The 19,629-nt window shown below is 55.1% G+C and overlaps 1 long non-coding RNA gene and 1 pseudogene across 2 annotated transcripts; both read right to left on the bottom strand.

The window, feature by feature from the left end:
- Window positions 1-222: 222 nt before the first annotated feature.
- Window positions 223-5,691, bottom strand: LOC307111623. Its single transcript, XR_013814608.1, has 3 exons — window positions 5,581-5,691; window positions 3,974-4,106; window positions 223-1,208 (listed from the first exon to the last, which is right to left on the bottom strand). It is a non-coding gene; the product is annotated as an uncharacterized lncRNA (long non-coding RNA).
- An 11,042-nt stretch (window positions 5,692-16,733) lies between these two features.
- On the bottom strand, window positions 16,734-19,195 carry LOC307112057 (MYG1 exonuclease-like; annotated as a pseudogene). The gene has a single exon. The product of its transcript is annotated as an MYG1 exonuclease-like (transcript).
- Between the last annotated feature and the right edge of the window lie 434 nt (window positions 19,196-19,629).

The raw sequence follows: 19,629 nt of genomic DNA, 5'->3' as shown, positions 1-19,629 counted from the left end.
TGCCTAATTTGCATATTACCTCTTTATACATATATATATATATATATATATATATATATATATATATATATAAAGTTTAAAAAAATTGTATCATGGTGCAAATTATTTGAAGGTTTTTTTATTCGGCATTAGTCCGTTTTGTTTTGGTGTACATGTTTTTCAGACTTTCATTAATAAAATATTTATTTTATTAGTATTAAAAAAAAGAATTACGAGGTAGTGAAGCAGAATGTTAAACTAAGCACTGGACTTTAATTAAACCTGTGGGATTTCCTATTTCCCTCATTACTTCTACATTTATTAATTGGAATTCTTCCATAAGGAAGAGCTGTCCCTTTATCCTGATTTATTTATGAAGTCATTTATCCAATAGGAATTTGTGGATATTTACGGACTCTTTGGGTTATAAGTCAATACTCTTTTTTATTTTGCTGCTCACACTGTTTCAGCCATGAGCACCCTCACCACTGCCACTCTCTTGGGTACATTCTATGCTCCGCAGCTTTGCTCGTGTAACCCAGTCAACACCGAGCTCCAGGCTTGTGCAGACACGGGCTTGGTTAGTGCTCCAGATCCCGTGACATCTAGAAATCAAAGAGCTCCCCAGGATCTACCCCCTTCCTGGTAACTGTGCTCTTGTGGTATCTTTGACTTCAGCTCCTGTTCCCACGGGTGCCGTCCCTGTTCTTCTCATCCAGATGGTGAAGCTAGCCCTTCAGGTTTCTATAAAGGAACCTGCTCTCACAAGCTTGCAGGGGGCAGGGGGCATCTCTGAAGACCAGGAGCAAACGTGGGGATGTGAGGATGCACAGGAGGGGCCCCGGAAGCTTGGGGCAAGGAGGCAGCCCATTGTCTGAGGGCCCTGTTTCGGGGACCACGAGTGTCCTTGGCTCTTGTGGCTGCTTTCATGGTGTCTCCTCCTTTTCTCCCTGGTTCCCCACCTCCCTCACAGGAGCGGACTCCTGACTCACGCAAGAGAACCCAGCCCTGTCTTTGGATCCCAGCTCACTCAAAGGTGCTTATTTGGGAGGCTACAAAGCATGGCTGGAGGATGAACTTTTTCTTTTCTTTTTTTTTTTTTGCGTTATGACTGTTGCTATTTGTTCTTCTGGGTTTTCCGGAAAGTCTGCTTTATAAGGCTCTCTGTGTGGGAATCAGGGCATGTCCCAGTGTGGGAGCAGTGGAGGAACAGGCGGAGATGTTGTGACCTGAGTGAGAAAGGAATGGGAAAGGGTCGTTCTTAAAAATTTTAATTAAAAAAATTATTTTTTGTTTGGAAAAGGCAATATAAACACAAGGGGGAATAACCCAATCTGTAAAAAGGAGAATATAGTGAAAAACAAGCCTCTCCCCCACCATCAGGCCCATAGTTCACTTTCCTAAAAGCCACCATCACCAGCTGCTTATCAAGTTTTTTGAAATATTTTATGCACATGTGAGCATACGTTATATGTATTATGTGTATGTATATGTATTCTCTGCCTTTTCCAAACAAATGGTAGCATATTCCACATAAGGCTTTTCTTTTGCTTTTTCTGAACAGCCAGGTGAGCTCTGCTTTGTCTCTTTGTCCTTGATCATAAGAATGGAGATGGGGGCTGTGCCTTCAGTCTGGGTTCCAGAACAAGAAGACCTTCGGAATAAAGGCACAGTTGATCCGCATCTTCTGAGTAACATGGGTGAGAGATGAAACTTGCTTGTTGTAAGCCCTAAAATTCCAGGGATATTTGTTACAGCAGCCTAACCTAATAGAAGCTGACTTGCTCAGGCACAAAGTCCCAGATGGCTCTGAGGCATCAGTGCCTATGAACCGTGGCCTCTGAATCTACCAACAACTGATAAAAAAGTTCTGGTTATTATTTCAGGAATCAAGACATGTCACAGGCACTACGATATCCCATACTTGCTAGTGGCAGTGCCAATTGATATGAATATTTGGAAAGCCATTTGGCAATGTATAACAAGAGAACTAATAATTTTTACTTCTGAAACTCTAGCCCCCCAAAATAATCAGAGATGTACAGGAAGGTTGTTGTGGAGTTATTTGAAAAACTGGAAACAATGTAAATGCCCCATTAGTGTATGCACATTATTCTAGACTAGAGGCCTGGTGCACGAAATTCGTGAACGGGGGTGAGGGGGAGGGTGTGTCCCTCAGCCCAGCCTGCACCCTCTCCAATCTGGGACCCCCTCAAGGGATGTCCAACTGCCCGTTTAGGCCCGATCCTGGATCGGACCTAAACGGGCAGTCAGACATCCCTCTCACAATCCAGGACTGCTGGCTCCCAACTGCTCGCCTGCCTGCCTTCCTGATTGCCCTTAACTGCTTCTGCCTGACAGCCTGATCACCCCCTAACCACTCCCCTGCCAGCCTGATTGATGCCTAACTGCTCCTCTGCCAGCCTGTTTGCTCCTAACTGCCCTCCCCTGTAGGCCTGGTCACCCCTAACTGCCCTCCCCTGTAGGCCTGATCACCCCTAACTGCTCTCCCCTATAGGCCTGGGTCCCCCCCAACTGCCCTCCCTTGCAGGCCTGGTCACCCCTAACTGCCTTCCCCTGCAGGCCCGGTTGCCCCCAACTTCCCTCCTCTGCCAGCCTGGTCACCCCTAACTGCCCTCCCCTACAGGCTTGATTGCCCCAAACTGCCCTCCCTTGCAGGCCTGGTCCCTCCCAACTTCCCTGCCCTGCTGGCCATCTTGTGGCGGCCATCTTTTGTCCACATGGGGGCAGCCATCTTGTGTGTTGGAGTGATGGTCAATTTGCATATTACTCTTTTATTAGATAGGATGATGGATACCTATGCAGTGGAAAAATCAAGTAGCTGAATATTTAATGTGATGGGGAAAATGTTAGTGTTTTAGTAGTGAGTGAAATAAACAGGATTCAGAATTATATCTGTATGACAATCCTAATTTAAATAACAACATCGGGATGTGCTGTTGATACTTTGTATCTTTCACTTACATTATGTGACTAAGCATTTCCTCCCAGTGTCAAACCTGTAAATATGTATAAAGAACTAAGAAGAAAGAAGCAAAAATAGTGGTTATCTCTGGGTAGCACTCTTTTTCTGTATTTCCACATGTTCTATGATGAATATGTACTACTTTTATAATCAGAAGTAAATAACTGCTGCTTCAAAATAGGAATTATTTTGGTCACTTCTAGGGCTGTGCCTTTGCGCCGTGGCTGCCCAGGGACCTTAATTGGGCTCCTTGTCTAAGAATAAGCCCATGTATTTAATTAGGTCACTCCCCTGCCGACCTAGAATCTCTGCACAGGGCTTAGCTTGTGCTGCTGGCACAGGAGGTGACGCCCGGGAGGGGCCCCGAGCCTGCAGGTGCGGTGCCACTGCCTGCATTTAGCTCAGCCTGCCGGCTGAGGAATGTGTGCTGTCCCTGAGGGCACTGCCACCCTCATGCCTCACCGCTTCCATGACCAGGCCTAGCTGTCCCCCCCGCCCCACCCACCTTCCCTGAGGTGCACTGTTTGTGGGGGGCGGGGATGTGAGAGGAGGGGCAGGGAGAGGAAAGGCCCAGGGAGTGAGCGAGGTTTCTAGAGCAAGTCTTCCCTGTCCTTGTCCGTCGGGAGAGACGAGGATGATAGAAGAGTAATATCTACATCCCAGGCTGAGGTGAGACTCCAGTGAGAGAGAGAACTGAGGACACCGTCTGCGCTCAGAAATCACGGATGGTCCCATGAGGGACGAGATTCCCAGGCCTGAGAGGGGGCCCGGCCTTGCGAGTGCCCACAAGATCTAGTGTTGGTAGGATTTGTCAAATGTCTTTTTAAGACGGAGGTCCTGAAACGTGGTTGTACATGAGAATCCCCCATTCCCGGGCCCCACTCAGGACAGTTGCTTGTGAATCTCAGGAGGGAGGGCCTGGTCCATGCACCGGGCTGTCACTCTCAGGTCATGGAACTCCTGGGCTTGAATGGCCCTCCCTCCTGTCCTTGCCTGGCTGGTGCTCACCTGTCCAAGGTTGTATCCCTCCCTGGCTGATTCGAACATGCAAACTGGTGCTCCACCCGGTCGTCCTCAAAGGTCGGCCCCACACAGGTGATTCGGGCACGGCAGGAATGCGGAATTCTGGCCCCACCCACACCTGCTGAATCAGAAGCTACATTTTAACCAGCTATGGGGTGGGGTGGGGTGGGAGGTGGGGTTCACGTGCACACTGAGGTCAGAGCAGGGACCGGGTGCTTGCCAGCTCGTTGGTGGGTCTGGGAGGTGCGGATCCCGAGCAGGTGAAAGGTCCTGCCCCCTGGAACTCAGGCTCCTGAAGGGGGTTTGGAGGCTGCACAGCTGTGGCCTCTGAGCGGCGTCTCCCGGGGCTCAGGCCTGATGTGACGTTCGTCCATCCATGTGTCCCCGAGAGGGCACTGGGGAGCCACACTCCTCTGGGTGAGGAGCCACGGGAACCCCTGAGCCAAGGCCCCCAGTGTGCGCAGTGGCCCAGGGCAGGGCTGCCGTCCTGTGTGGTGTCATGGTTCCGGAGTTTGACCGGGGTTTTCTCTGAAGTGGGACGGAGGCAAGCACAGCCTTGTCCCTACAAAAGCCTGTTTTTGGTGAAACACAACTCTCCTGTTGTCCTGCTTTTAAATTCTGCTCCCGAAGTCCCGGATCTGGGATGGAACATTCTAGTAGGAGCTGGTCTTCCTATAGGACTCCTCACTCAAGCTCGGGGAGTGACCTCTTCCTGCCCTGAACGCCTTCCCTGCCACCCCCACAGGGGCCGGGGCTCTGGGTGAAGTCACATGTGTCCTCATGACTGGCATGTTCCTGTCCCGGAATCAAGAATCGAACTTGAGCCCTGGCCAGTGTGTCTCAGCTGGTTGGACATCGTCCTGTGCATCGACTCCCAGTCAGGGCACATGCCTGGGTCACAGGATCAATCCCCAATAGGGGTGTGCAGGAGGCAGCCGATCTATGTTCTGTTCTCACATCAAAGTTTCTCTCCTTCTCCCTCTCCCTTCCTCTCTTTCTCTAAAAAAATCAATAAAGATATATATTTAAAAACCCTAAACAATGAAAAAAACTGAACTTGAGTCTAGTACTGAGTCTCGAGCTCTGTCTCACCTTCTCATCCAAACTCATTCCAACGACTCAGGACTCCCCTGCCGCCCTGGCCTGAGGCCCGTTTCTCTGACGTCTCTCTGCCTCCTCCGTCTCACTGTCTGTCTCAAGTCACACCCGTCTTCCTGCTCTGCTCCTGGTGGTCCAGGCCTCCATGTGGACAGCGGCCTCCGTCCCTCAAGCTTCCGCCCTCGCCCTATCACTGGTCAGTCAGTAAGCGACGTGCTTTATGTCCTGCATGTTCTTCCAAGCTCATCCTTTGCCAGAGTCACTACACCAGCCTCCAAACTGGCCTCCGTGGCCCAGCCACCCCTCCAGCGTGTCCTCCTTCCCCCGGGCCAGGGAGACTGACCTCCTGTACACACGGGACGAGGCCATTCTCACAACCTTCACCTGTGGCCATCACCTCCAAGAGGACATCCTGGCTATCAACAGGGCCCTCCCCTCACTGCCAGCCACATGCCCGAGACTCCCCACGCTCACAGGCTGCCCCTCAGACTTACCTGTAAGGCTTCCTTCTCCAGGAAGTTCCCCCTGATTCCCTGGGCTCTCAGGGGCTTGGGTTTCCTTTCTCACCATCTCCTTGGACTGCGACTGACTTGACTTCAGGGCAGGTAATATGTCTTCCTCATTGAGCCCAGCACAGGCGTGGCATGAGGTGATGCCTAATGAACACATGGTGTCTGACGAGGTTGATTTATGTACTATGTGCAGGAGGCGACCGAAATAGGCACCGTTTCTGACTCTCCCGCAGCCTCCTGCTGCTCAGGACTGTGCTCTGGCCTGTCCTCAGCTTGCCCAGACCCCGGTGAGCAACAGCCCGTTCCCTGACTCAGGATTGCAGCAAGGGAGTCTGTGGTCTCTGTGGGGGGAGGTACCTGCTCCCCCGACCAGGCCTGGGAGCTGGCCCCATGGCTTCCTTCCTGCCGAGACCTGCCTCAGGCTCCTCAGCTCCTGCCTGTGCCCACCTGGATGGCCTTCCCACGTGCCTGGACACAGCCCTCAAGGGCAGGGCAGGCTGCCCCAGGCTGCTTGCCCTCCCCCCTTGCCATCCTCAGGGTCTTCCCAGACCCGTGCCCGCCGGGGCAGCACTGTAGGGAGCCCTGGATTTCCAGTTTAGGGATAAATGAAGTCTCACCCTCAGGGGCCAAATTACCTGAAAGAGGATCCCCCAAAACCTTGTATGTTGTCACTGGGAGAGCTTGGCCCCTGGCGCCCCTGCCCCCAGCCTGGGTCCTGTGGGATGGGCAGGCCAGGCTGTGTGGGCGGCAGGAGCTGCAGGCTCCCTGGTGCTCCAGTCTGAGCTCAGGGGTCAGGCCTGGTCTCAGCACTCACACTCCCACCCACCTATGTGCACGCGCGCGTGCGCGCGCACACATACACACACACACACCTCTAACTGCACTCACACCCTCTCACACTCACTCTCACACACACACACACCACAAGCTCCAGCAACGTCCATTCTTTTGATGGAAGGAGATACATTTTCTTGCCTCTCACCCCTAACCTATCTCTTCTCCTCCCCCCACCCATGGAGGGGCTGGCCGTTGCCCCGGGTGGGGCAGAACTGTCCCAATGGCCCTGTCTCAGGCCAGGCCCTCCCAGTGAGTGGATTCCAGCCTCTGGCCTCAGTCCCTGCCCATCCACACCCAGGACATGCCGTTGGCACGAGGTGATGCCTCATGAGGCAGGTGACCCAGGCTGGGCTCTGAGGGCCATTGCCCTGAGCCGGCTCCCAGCCTCTGCTGCCCTCTGTGGCCATTTCCTTGCTGTCCTCAGCACTGAGCTCGTTGCTGCTACACGAAATTCCTTCACCTCTAAACGAATAAAAATCCTACATCTAAGACTCCGCTCTGTTAAAAGCCTTCATGGTGCATTGCTCTCCCCCGGCCCCCCACAATCCGCCTGTGCCAGCTGCCCGTGCCTGTGAGGAAGCCCTGGTTTCTGGTGGCCTCAGAGGGCTTCTCCAAGCCCAGGGGATGGATGGCCCCTCTGCCCCCGGCCGGTGGCTGGAGTTGTAAGGCAGCTGTGGAATAGTGCCTCCTGCAGGTGGAGGGGAGCGTGAGGGGTGGCAGGAACAAAGCCTCCTGTGCTGGCCTGGACTCTCTGAGCTGACACAGTCGAGGTGTAGAATCAGGAGGAAACCTGCTCTTTTGCCACCACAGCCTCGGGGACGATGCTGGTGGGGGCGGGGGGAGCTGAGGGGGCTCAGGAGCAGGTGGGGGGAGAGGCAGCTCCAGGACTGTCCCCTGGGGCCCGGGGACACACACCCTCTATGGAAAACTTAGACATAATCTCAAGTTTATGAGAAGTTGTGAAAATGAGACATAGTACAAAGGACATGTGTTCTTACACCTGTGGCCAGGTTTACGTCTTGTTAATGAACACTTCACTCCATGTGTTTATCATGTATCTGGCCAGTGACGCACGCGGCTCACTAAGCACATGCACAGACCTTGCCTGGAGGTAAGTTGCACACATCACGACCTTTAGCCTAAATACTTGAGTCTTTCCAAGAACAGGGCTTTTCTGACATCACCGCAGCACAGGGTCAACTTCACAGGTTTACACAGAGACAGCACTTGAGTCCACCATCCCATCTCTAGTCCAGTCTTATGACTTATTAACATCCTTAGCATCATATCCTCCTCCCTGAGTCAGTGCCCAAATGCAGATCTTGATTCTGTTGGCCACCTCTTCAGTCTCCTTTAATCTGAACACATCCTCAGTCTTTTAAAAAATATCCTATATAATAAAGAGGTAATATGCAAATTGACCGCCACACCTTCGCACAAGATGGCCACCCCCATGTGGTCAGAAAATGGCCTGCAGTGGAAGGCAGTTGGGAGCGACTAGGCCTTCAGGGGAGGGCAGTTGGGGGCGACCAGGCCTGCAGGGGAGGGCATTTGGGGGGGAACAAGGCCTGCAGGGGAGGGCAGTAGGGGGGGGGGGACAAGGCCTGCAGGGGAGGGCAGTTGGGGGCAACCAGGTAGGCAGGGGAGGGCAGTTAGGGGCAACCAGGCCAGCAGGGGAGGGCAGTTGGGGGCGACTGGGCCAGCAGGGGAGGGCAGTTGGGGGTGATCTGGCCGACAGGGGAGCAATTAGGCATCAATCAGGCTGGCAGGGGAGTGGTTAGTGGGTGATCAGGCTGGCAGGCAGAAGCGGTTAGAGGCAATCAGGCAGGCAGGCGAGCAGTTGGGAACCAGCAGTCCCAGATTGCTAGAGGGATGTCCGACTGCCGGTTTAGGCCCGATCCCTGGGATCGGGCCTAAACCGGCAGTCGGACATCCCTCGAGGGGTCCCAGATTGCAGAGGGTGCAGGCTGGGCTGAGGGACACCTTCACCCTCCCCCCCGCCCCCCGTGCATGAATTTCGTGCACTGGGCCTCTAATATATATATATTTTTTATTGATTTCAGAGAATAAGGGAGAAGGAAAGAGAGATAGGAACATCAGTGATGAGAGAGAATCATTGATTAGCTGCTGCCTGCATGCCCCTTACTGGGGATCGAGCCCGGGCATGTGCCCTTGACCGGAATCCCGGGACCCTTCAGTCTGCAGGCCAATGCTCTATCCACTGAGCCAAACTGGCTAGAGAAGGTCCTCAGTCTTTCTCTGTATTTTATGACATTGAGGAGTTCAGGGTCCTTGAGCAGAGACAGTTTCACCCCGTGGTTAAGAGTACAGATGTGGCGCCAGGCCTCTGGGCTCAGTCCCCTCTGCCACTTACTGGCTTTGTAACAGTGGGCGGCATGCTTAACTCTCTGGTGCCTCCTTTTTGTCATCTGGAAATTCAGAAAAACAGCAGGCCCACCTCATGGGGTTGTGAGGAGGCACACAGGGTTAGCAGTGCAAGGATGCACCTACTGTTTATGACAGCATGCCTCTTCCTGAAGGGGCTCTGGAATGCAGCATGCCCCCACGTGTGCCAGTGGCACAGGGTAAAGGGCCAAGAGGGCCTGTGACAGCCTGAGGACCTCATGGCTAGACCTGCAGTCAGCCGAGGGGCTCGGGTCTGGACAAGCGGCCACATCCTGGGGTGGCAGCAGAGACCCCCAGCACACAGCAACGTGAGGAGGCGCCCCCTTCCTAGTGCCAGTGCAGGTCACACCAAGACCCACCAAGGAGTGATGGGCAGCTATCAGCCACCAAGTGCTAGTTTGGCTGGGCATAAATCCTGCACTGTCAGCTTTAGGAGACAGCTAGGAGCGTACCTGGAGAAGTCACCTGAGAAACACTGAAGTGACTGAGTGACTTCTCTGACCCCCAAATTCAGCTACAGGGACAGTAAGTTACATTTCTGCACATCTGCCATGCCAACTCCCAGTGGGAGGGGTAAGGAGCTGCCCATAACCAGGGAGTCCTCTTTCTGTTTCTGATTCAGAGGAAACATGCAATATGGGAAAGGGCACTTTTTAAAAGGTGTCCCTGAGATGAGCAGAAAGCACAGAATCACAGATGAAAGGGACTGTGGGAATCTTCCTGACTGCTGAATTTGATTCTCCTCTTACACCCTTAATAAAGGTTGCCATTTATAGTCCATCTCTCTGTTCATCCAATTATATATCCATCCATCCATCCATCCATCCATCCATCCATCCATCCATCCATCCAATCATCCATCCATCCATCCATCCATCCATCCATCCATCCACCCACCCACCCACCCACCCACCCACTCATCCACCCATCCATTGATCCCTCTGCGCATTGATTCATCCAGTGAGGGAACACAGCTCCTGCAGCCTCAAACTCTTGCTTCGCCATCCTAATACTGGTAGTTGCTCATCCGGCATTGTCAAGGAAGGAACTATTTCACTGAGTTACCCTTTTCTCAGAAAATTCTTATTCCTTTAAGAATGCCCAACTTCATTGAATTTAGCCATAGTAAACTTGTCTTTCTTTCATAAGGGGACCCGCCACTTCACAGAAGTCTTCCTGGATGATTCAGGTCAAAGCCTGGAAGGGAAGTCATAAAGCCTGGTTGTAAAGTCAGTATTGTGAGCCCTCAGGGCTGCTGACAGTGCTAGAGTATATGGTTCCATTTGTACTTTTTTTCTGTTCCTGTGGTTCTAGGCACCTGCCATTTTTTATAGCTCTTGCCATGTTTCTGAACAATTACGTCTTCAAGTGGCTGTGGGCTGGGAGAATGGATACCAAGTATGTTAGAATTGTGTGTAAAGTAAGAGTCCTGGTTTGTTTGTTTATTTACTTATGACTCTTATTTGTTAAGTACCAAAGTCATTTGCTTTTTAACCCCGATGCTTGCTTCATTCTGGGTTCTCTGCTACATTTGAGGTGGTTAAGGTCCTTGGATGCATAAGCCCTAGAAACGGAGGTGGCAGAGTATTAATGAATTGTTCTTTGATCATACCTTCTTGCTTTCTTGAAGGGAGAGGATGCCAGAGATGGACCTGGCTGACTCCTCCTCCATAGGGAGGAGATGGGGGCCCAGGGTGGGGCCTGCTGGGTCCTGGTGTCTCAAGGGTTTGAGGGAGAGGGGAGCTGCTGGGCCCCACTGGTAGCTTGCAGTGGCCGGGGAAGGGACTCCAGGTGGCGACGGCCAGTGTGGATGAGAAAGAGCAAGGGGGCTGACCCCAATGTCTGCCTCCCCCTTCCTGAGATTTTCATCAACCACAGCCTAGTGCTGGGGAAGATACAAAGATTCACTACTTCTGCTTTGACATGGACTGCACTATGGCCAGGAGGGAGGGAGGGCGCACAGGGCACTGGGGGCTTGGGGCAGGGGTGGAACCCACCTGCCTGGTCCTGCTTGCCCGCAGCCTGTAAGTCCCAGAGGCGCTGGCCTTTGAGCTGCTGCTGCAGGGCCTGGTGCATTGGGGACCAGCATGAATCCCACGCTGCGTACCACCCTGCCTTCCCACCAGGTGTGGAGCCCCCTGGGTGCACTTTACGCAGGGCTGGTGTGTGCTGGGCTCTATGGGAACCTGCTTCACGGCTTCTCCTTCCTCTTGGAGTAAGGGAGAGGGTGGACGCAAGGAAACCAGGGGAGAGGTGGGACCCAGGCACAGGACAGAGGGAGAGAAGGGGTGAGTGGCAGAGTAAGGAAGGGCAGGGCTTAACAGACCCCAGCGAGATGGGTTCTGGGCTTCCACTCCAGCAAGTGCGTTAGGAGGGAGACCTGCAGAGGTTCCACATCCTCTGCACGCTCTTCAACTGACTGGGGAGGGGGAAGGAGGGTAGGGAGCGGATACCTGGGGCCCAGCTCTGGCCTGGGGCTGCTGCCAGGGTCCCTGGGCAGCGACTGACAGGCCTCCTCACCCCAGGGACCTGCCTCTGTGCCTGCCTGGTGGACTTCTTCTCCAGCTGCTCCCGCCCGCCCAGCCTGGGTAACCCAGAGGACATTGCTGCTGCCAGGGGCCAAGCCCTGAAGTGGGGGCTCCCCTAAGGGGGCAAAGGCCCCACTGAGGAGTTTGAGGGGCTCCAGGAGCTCAGCAGGATGACCTTCACCACAGAGCCCCCAACCTTGTAACTGGTGCCCCCCAAGGGGTGACCTCAGCACAGGGTGACACCCTCCCATGACTCTAGGGTTGGTGATCAGCCTTCCGACCTCTCGGCTTGCCCCAGCTGTGACACTGGCTGTCAGCATGGGAGCCTCTTCAGTCCTTCCAAAGCCTCCTGCAGGGTGTGGCTGACACAGTGGACAACGTCTGCCTGTCGGTGAGGCGCCCAGGCCTCCAGGACTCTCGGGCATTGCCCTCACTCTCCTGGGCCAGCCCCCAGGGCTACAGCCCCTCAGTTTCCACTGCTTCCCACTGGCACTGTGGTCTGGGCTTCCCCATCTTGGACACGCACGCACACACACACACACACACACACACGCACACACTATGCACACACACATACGCACACATGCACACATACGCACACATGTGCACATGCACAGCTGTGTCCCTCCTGCTGGCTGTCTCAAGGAGAAGACACTGGAGGACCTGGAAAAACAACGTGGAGGAGGATGAGGGGCCAAAGACCCAGGGTCAGAACCAGGCCTGTCCCTGGTCCCCTCCTCCTTTCCCTGGCCTCCTACCTCAGGTTTAGACAGAGCCTACACCTGGCCTTGCTCTCCACTTCCTCCCTGCCCTGGGTCCCTGCTGGAGGCTGAGACCTGAGGGGCCCCCAGGGCAGCCCTGGGAGGCACCGACCCTGGAAGTTGCTCTGTGTTTCCTCCAGGAACAGATCCCTGTCTTGCTGGGCAGGAAGGCGGCTGGGAGTGCTCCTGGCCACCACCAGCAGCTACAACTACAGCAGCGTGAGTGCATGAGTGATGGGGCCCTCGCTTCCTTCCCAGCCCTGGGGAAACTGAGACCCTGTAAGAAACAGTGAGCGGGAGGGGAGGAGCCAGGACCCTGCTACCCCCACCATCTGGTTGGCATTTTGGGGTCTGATTCTTGGCCTCTTCAGGTCTCAATGGAATGGGTGATGATTTTCTCATTGTTTTGCTCCTGTGGTCGCCAGTGGGTAAGGGCAGAGGCCGTCAGTGGCCCCGGCCCAGCAGCCCAGCCAGGTGCTCTGGCCTTCGCTCTGTCCCTGCCAGGCCCCAGGACTAACCTGTTGGGCGCTGGTGAGGTGCGTGCCTCATGCCTGGGTGAGGTGGCTGCGCCAAGGTCTGGGAGGGCCAGGGTGCAAGGGGCCGCTCTGAGGCCCAGCCCTCCTCTCGAAGAAGAGCCAAGTGTGGGGAAGGGTTGCGTCAGGATGGGCGGGAGCAGCCGCCTGGCTGAGGACCTGTGAGCCGGGGCAGGCTTTCCTGACTGGGTGTCTGCATGTGCCCCCTGCCCACCCCTCAGGCCAAGGCCTCAGCCAGGCCCTGAGGTCCTACTTTGACCTGCTTGTGGTGGACACACAGAAGCACTGCTTCCTCGTGGAAAGAGGAAGACAGGTCAACATGGTAACGATAGGAGCTGAGGCCCCTTCCACGGTGATCTGTGGACCAGGCTGCGGGGAGAGAGCCCACCCTCAGGCTTGACCTGAGGCAGGAAAGCAGGGGGCTCTCTCAGGCCCTCTGCCGCCCTCCCTCCCACGCCATGGTCACCCTTTCTGTCCCAGCCCTGCCCTCCCAGACCAGGGTGCCCTCTACCCGCTCTGGGACTTGGGCCAGCTCTGTGTGTGTGGAGAGCGGCTACAGTGTTTGAACAGGTTCAAGCCTCGGACTAATGAGAGGGCACAGTCCTCTCATGGCCATGTGCAAGTCCCAGCTTGGAGGGCAGAGCCCGCCCAGCACAATTATAGCCAACAGCTATAGTTGTAAGCTTGAACCTATGGTCCGAACACGTGGTCCCACGTGCCTGAGTGATGTGGGCTTGATAGAGTTCAGGTGCATGTAATAGAGTAGGATTGAAACCCACAAGAATGTTGTAAACATCTTGACCACGCCCTTACTTTGCCTCGTGACATCTGGCTATAAAATAAAGACACGGCTTGTAATCTGTGGCGCTGTCTCCATTGGGAACAGTGTCCCACCTAGACCCAGCTTTTATTCTCTTGTCGTCTTTTCGAATCCTTCACCGCCCCCTCTCAGGGTCACTGAACCTGGCTGAGCAGGCGAGGCACGTAAGACGCCCTGGGGCTGAGTATGCCATGGCCGTGCCGGCTCGCCACCTGTGTGGGCACGTCAACTGGGAGCCCATGTCCCCAGCCTGCTACCGGGACAGGGAAGGGCTGCGAGGAAGCCTGTCCTCCATGATGGGCAGGCCCGTCTGATGTGTGTCTGCAAGCTGCTTGGGTGCGGAGGAAGGACATCCTGTGCATCGGGGACCACATCTTTGGGAACAGCCTCAAGTTTTAGAAGTGGCTGGGCTGGTGGACTTGCCTGGTGGTTCCTGAGCTGTCCCAGGAGCTGGGCATCTGGGCTGGAGAGAGGGGTACGCCTTGGGGTGGGGAACAGGCAGGGGCACTGGCCACTAGCCCAAAGGTTGTCACATTGTCACCTTCCCCTTTCCTGTGCAAGGTTAGCTGTGACCGTGATAACACCGTCCTCTGGTTTACGAAAGCAAGTCTATTTTATACAGGAGGGAACAAAGACCCAGAGAGGTCAAGCATCCTGCCCAAAGTCACACAGCCAGAAGGGTCAGAACTGGGACTCAAACCCCTGTCTCCTGACTCCAGAGCCGGGTGTGCTTCTGTGGTCTGGGGCTTCCTTCCTCACCTGACCCCCACCTCCCTACCTGCTCTGAGGATGCATAGTGAGTGGAAGGCACATTCCCCACTGGGAATGACCTGAAGTGTCCTTGGGATCAGGAGTTGCTGTGAGCCCAGACAGCTGGGGTTTGAGTCACTGCGTGTGACCTGACTGCATTGTCCGCAGGGCTTATGCTGTCCCTGCTGCTCTGGGCAGTAACTGATGTGAGGACACGATGCACACAGTCGCTGCCTGGGCCCCTGGTGACCTCTGCGCTCTTACCACATGGCTCAGCTGGGCCCCGGGCCGACGAAGGGGGCCAGGGCTGTCACTCATCCCGCTGTCCCCACCCATTTTCAGAGCGGATGGAGGAGCTGAGGAGGCTGGACCTGGCAGAGCTGTACCAGGGGGAGCCTGTGGACCCACGGGGAGCAGAGAGGATGAGGGTGGTAGCCCAGTGCAGGCTTGGCAGCAAGGTCCTGCCAAGGTTGTGAAGGGGTTGAGATCTGTTTCATGCTGGGCTTCCCTAGTGAACTGGACCTTGGGACCCTTCTCATTCCCTGGGGGCCACCCAGACTGTGACCTCTGAGCCCTTCCTCCAAGCCACCTAGCATGGACTTGGGACACCTACATCTCACACACGTGCACAGGCCCAACCCAGTGTCCCCACTGGGTGCCCCTCACCCCCCACGGGGCCAGGGAAGTTGTGCCGGGAGCCTGGAGGTCTGCCTCCTCCCCTCCTCCTGGGTCACATGGCCACTCACTTGTATAGCAGCCACAAGGATGGGAGCATCATGGGCTGCAAGTCATCAGCTCCACCAAGAGGGAGATTTGGGTGCCCAGTGAGGAGGGGACAGCCCAGTGGGGCGGAGGTGGGGGGGATGGGCCTCACAGCTTCCTGTCCCAGGTCCCTGAGCCCAGTCATCTGATTCTTCCAACCTCTGGGAGTTTCCCTGTCTTTGTCAGGCAGCGCCCTCTGCTGGCCCAGGTTCCCAGTGACAGCGGTGTGCTCTGCTGTGGGTGATTTGTGGAGCATGGCCCTGTCCTCCAGTTCCACCATTACTGCTCCTTGAGAAGCACCTGCCTGCTGGGTTGGGTCCTTCTGTGAGTGACAGGCAGCTCTGATCAGTCTGGGTCAGGCAGCCAAGGGGCCTGAGGTAATGGGTCCTGGGAAAAGGAGGCAGGAAACCATCCCCAGTGGCTTACTGACCAGCCACCAAGGGGATTCAGGGCACAGGCAGTTCTCCCAGCCTAGCGTCATTGTTCCCATCTTCAAGGTGCAGAGTCTGAGGTCGGGGTCTGGGCATGAAGTCCGATCCCCGGGGCTCCTGCCTGCTTTCCTTGCTTCTCTCAGCTGCCCACACGGTTGAGGAAGGTGTGTCTGAGTCTCTCCTGTGCTTCCTGCACTGGGCTCGGTGCTTTATTTTGCTCAGTGCTCAGCATGACCCTGCAAAGTGGTCCCCTGACCCTCGCTTACCACCGGCACAAAGGGAGTGCAGAGGACCTGCGGAACTCACTGTCACCTGCTGGAGACTAATGCCAGGAGTGGGCCCAGTGCTCTGTCCCCCCGTCACACTGCCACATCCTGGGGACTGAGTGGTCACTGTGCAGCTTCGTCCATTTCTGGGCTTTCAGATGAGCAGGGCTGCAGAACTCCCGAGGGCAAACCCAGGGCTGGGCATAGTTATCTGTTCTGCCAGACACTGCTGCTGAAGTAAAGACCAGACAGGAGAAGAAAGGCAACCGATTCCTGGCCGGTGTGGCTTAGTGGTTGAGCATTGACCTATGAACCAGGAGGTCACGCACGGTTCGATTCCAAGCAAGGGCACATGCCCGGGTTGTGGGGCGTGCAGGAGACAGTCGATCAATGATTCTCTCTCATCATTGATATTTCTATCTTCTCCCTCTCCCTTCCTCTCTGATATCAATAAAAATATTTTAGAAAAACAAAAGGCACCTGAGGGAGTGGGTGAAACATTTAAAGAAACTGGCTCTTATGACACGCCAGGACCTCCTTCTCTGGATCACCCCTGCCCCGCCGGTTCTGTCTGCCACCTCGCTGGGCTGGGAGCTGCAGCTGTGGGCAAGGGCTGGCGTGGGAGTCATGATCACTGAGGACCTCGGAAGGCCTTACTGATGGACCTTCTCCATCTGTCCCTGCAGATGTCCCAAGAGGTGGTCACAGAGCAAGAACTGGCCCACGTGGACCCCACCTCCTGCCTCCTTTCCTGCCCCAGAGGGTGAGTGGCAAGAAGCAGCAGGTGGCTTCTTGCACAGCAGAGCTGGGAGGAGCCATCTGGCTGTGGCTGAGCTCCGCCACTTGGGGCTGCAGTGGGCTAGAATGAGCGTTCCCAGGAGAGGGCTGTCAGCCCTAGAGGGCATTTTGGAGAATTGTGGGAACTTTTTTGTCTTCCAGTGTAGTCATTCCTGAGTATTTACATAGAAACATACTATTTTATTATAAGTTACTTTTCTTTTTATTTCTTCTATGTTATAGTGAGGATATATTTATTTTTAAATTATAATGACAATAATTGTATTATCTATGAATTTCAATTTAGGATAGAAAAGGGGAAATTAAAATACTTTTAATTGGGCATTGGGCCTGATAGGGCCAAGAACCAAGGTCTAAGGCCAGAGGAGACCCACAGTTCTGCTCAGCCAGGCCCAGCTGACTGTCGGTGCCTGGCCCCCCTCCAGCCCCCTTTTGGCTGGACAATCTGACAGACACACCCTGCTCTGGGAGAGGTGGCAGAACCACGAGAATGGGGGTCCTGCTTCCACCCCCTCGTCCATTGTGCTGCCTGAGCCCCTGAGCCGAGATCCCCGCTGTCATGGCAGGCTGGCTCCCTGGCTACCCAGGCATCCTGGGGCTTAGTGTCCCCTCTCATAGGTTCCCTTTAGCTGGTGGTTCCAGGTTGTTTGTGGAGCTACTTCCCCATCCCAACCAGCAGAGGGCTGCGCACACTCCCAGCGGCAGCTGTGGCTTCTCTGGGGATGTGTAGCTCGGCCTCTCTGCCCCTCATCTCCATCCCAGCCCAGAGAAGGGCATTTGGCACCTTTCCCACCCCCGACTGGGAGTCAGGGACCAGTTTTCTTGCCTCCCGAGGACCAGCAGAGCTGCATCAAGGCTGACCGAGTGCTGGGCCGGGGCCGGCACCATGGGTTGTCTTCCACTTGAGGTAACAGGACAAGTATGGACGAGAGAAGCAGCACCATGTTGACCTCTCCCAAATGGGACAGATTTGGAGCTGAGAACACTTCCTTCCGGGAGGAAGCACTGCTTATCGGAGGTGTCCCCCTGGCCTCTGAGCCAGGGAAATGTAACAAGTTCCCGAGCTGCATCATGCAACTTTATTTCTGCACATACCTCAAGTGGAAGACAACCCATTTCTTTCTTTCTTAAATGTAAGAAATTTTATTGGATGAGGGGATATATGGGAGGCATAGGTGCTGGTCCAAGGTGTCACCCTGTTGGGTGTGGTGACCACCAGTGAAGCCACTGGCATGGACAAAGATGCAGCCAGGAACAGCACTGACCTGGCCTTGGGCCTCGCCCGGAAGACGTCAGCATGGCTCTGGCAGGGGTCTTCTGGACAGAGACCAAACGTGGACCAGATGAGCTCCTTGGGCACACAGTCCCCGCCACTGTCCAGCCTGGTCACTGTAGATAACAAAGGCGATGGTCACCAGGGGTGACAGCTCAGATTCCAGGTGATAGAGATGCTCCTACCAGGGACAGCCACCTTTTGCCAGTTCTGTTGGGTCCACCTGGAATCTCTGGGCCAGGGCCTCTTCCACCCAGACCTGTGCTGGCCGCCAGCTGTGCTGGTAGATTAGTCTCTGCAGAAACTCCTCTTGAATCAGATGCACTGCCCACTTGAGCCCGGCCTCGTGTGTTGGTTGGGCTGCTTTCAGTTGGGATTAAGCCGGCAACCCTGGCACAGCTTAGTGGTCAGCGCACATCGATGCAGTCCCTCCTTCCAGGGCATCCACCTCCTCCACAAAGTTCTCCTTCATCTTGTCAGAGAAGGGGCCCACCCTCCTGTGTTCTTTACTACTACTCAGCATCTGGGCCCACAGTTTGTGCTGATGCAGGTAGATGAGTCCACACTGCTCAGCTGGGTTGGCCACGGCTTCCCAGGGGACGGGGAGCTCATGGTCTCTGTGAATGACCTCTGGTGATGGCCATATTGGTGTCTGAGGGTCATACTCGCCAATCATGTCTACCAGGATATCACAAGAAGCCAAGTTTTTGGGCTCTGGGTTGGCACAATCTTTGCATCCTGGTATTTTAACAGGAGATGTAGCAAGGGGGTGCCAGGCCCTCATCACACTGCAAAGGGCCACTGTGTCTGGATTCCGGGGACGCCATGGGGTGCTTTGGGTTACTTGGAGGGCAGATGGACTCCAGAGGCAGGAGACCATACAAGAAGTGGTGGCCCCCATGCAGCAGGGGGCAATTTCTTTTAAAAAACAGTATTTCTAAATTTAAGTCATGAAACCATAAAAATCCTAGAAGAAACCATAGGCAGCAAAATCTCAGATATCTCTCATAGCAACATGTTTATGGACACATTTCCTAGGGCAAAGGAAACTAAGGAGAAAATAAAAAAATGAGTCTATCTAATCTAATAATAGACAAATATGCAAATTGACCGCACCTTCGCTACGTCCAAGCCACGCCCACCAACCAAGCCACGCCCACCAACCAATCAGGATGAATATGCAAATTATCCAAACAAAAATGGCGGCTAATTTGCATATCGCGACAGTGTAGAAAGAAGCCAAGAGCTGCAGAAGGGAGCAAAGCTGCAGAGAAGCAAGCAAGCTGGGGGGAGGAGAAGGGAGGAGCGGAGGCGGGGCCGGGGGAGAAGGAAGTTGAGCAGGCGGGGCCGGGGGAGAAGGGGCGGGGCCGGGGGAGAAGGAAGTTGAGCAGGCGGGGCTGGGGGATAAGGGGTGGGGCCAGGGGAGAAGGGAGGAGTGGAGGCGGGGCCAGGGGAGAAGGGAGGAGCGGAGTCAGGGCCAGGGGAGAAAGAAGGAGAGCGGGCTGGCGGAGAAGTTTAAAAAACAGGGGGGCTGGCGGAGATCGCGGGGTGGGGGAGAAGGGAGGAGCGGAGGCGGGGCCGGGGGAGAAGGGAAGAGCAGAGGCAGGGCCAGGGGAGAAGGGAAAAGCAGGCGGGCTGGCAAAGAAGGCGGGCCGGGGGAGAAGGGAGGAGCGGAGGCGGGGCCAGGGAAGAAGGAAGGAGAGCGGGCTGGTGGAGAAGTTAGAAAAGCAGGGGGGCTGGCGGAGATCGCGGGGCGGGGGACAAGGGAGGAGAGCAGGCAAGGTGGGGTAGAGTGCAGCAGGAAACCCTATTGCAGGATTTTTCCTGCAACGGGAACGCTAGTATAAAAATAAAAGGCTTCTGCAC

Source organism: Cnephaeus nilssonii (assembly GCF_951640355.1).
Source record: "Cnephaeus nilssonii genome assembly, chromosome: 15".
NCBI classification, from domain to species: domain Eukaryota; kingdom Metazoa; phylum Chordata; class Mammalia; order Chiroptera; family Vespertilionidae; genus Cnephaeus; species Cnephaeus nilssonii.
Note: the sequence above shows the minus strand (reverse complement) of the source record. Positions and strands in the feature narration are given on the sequence as shown.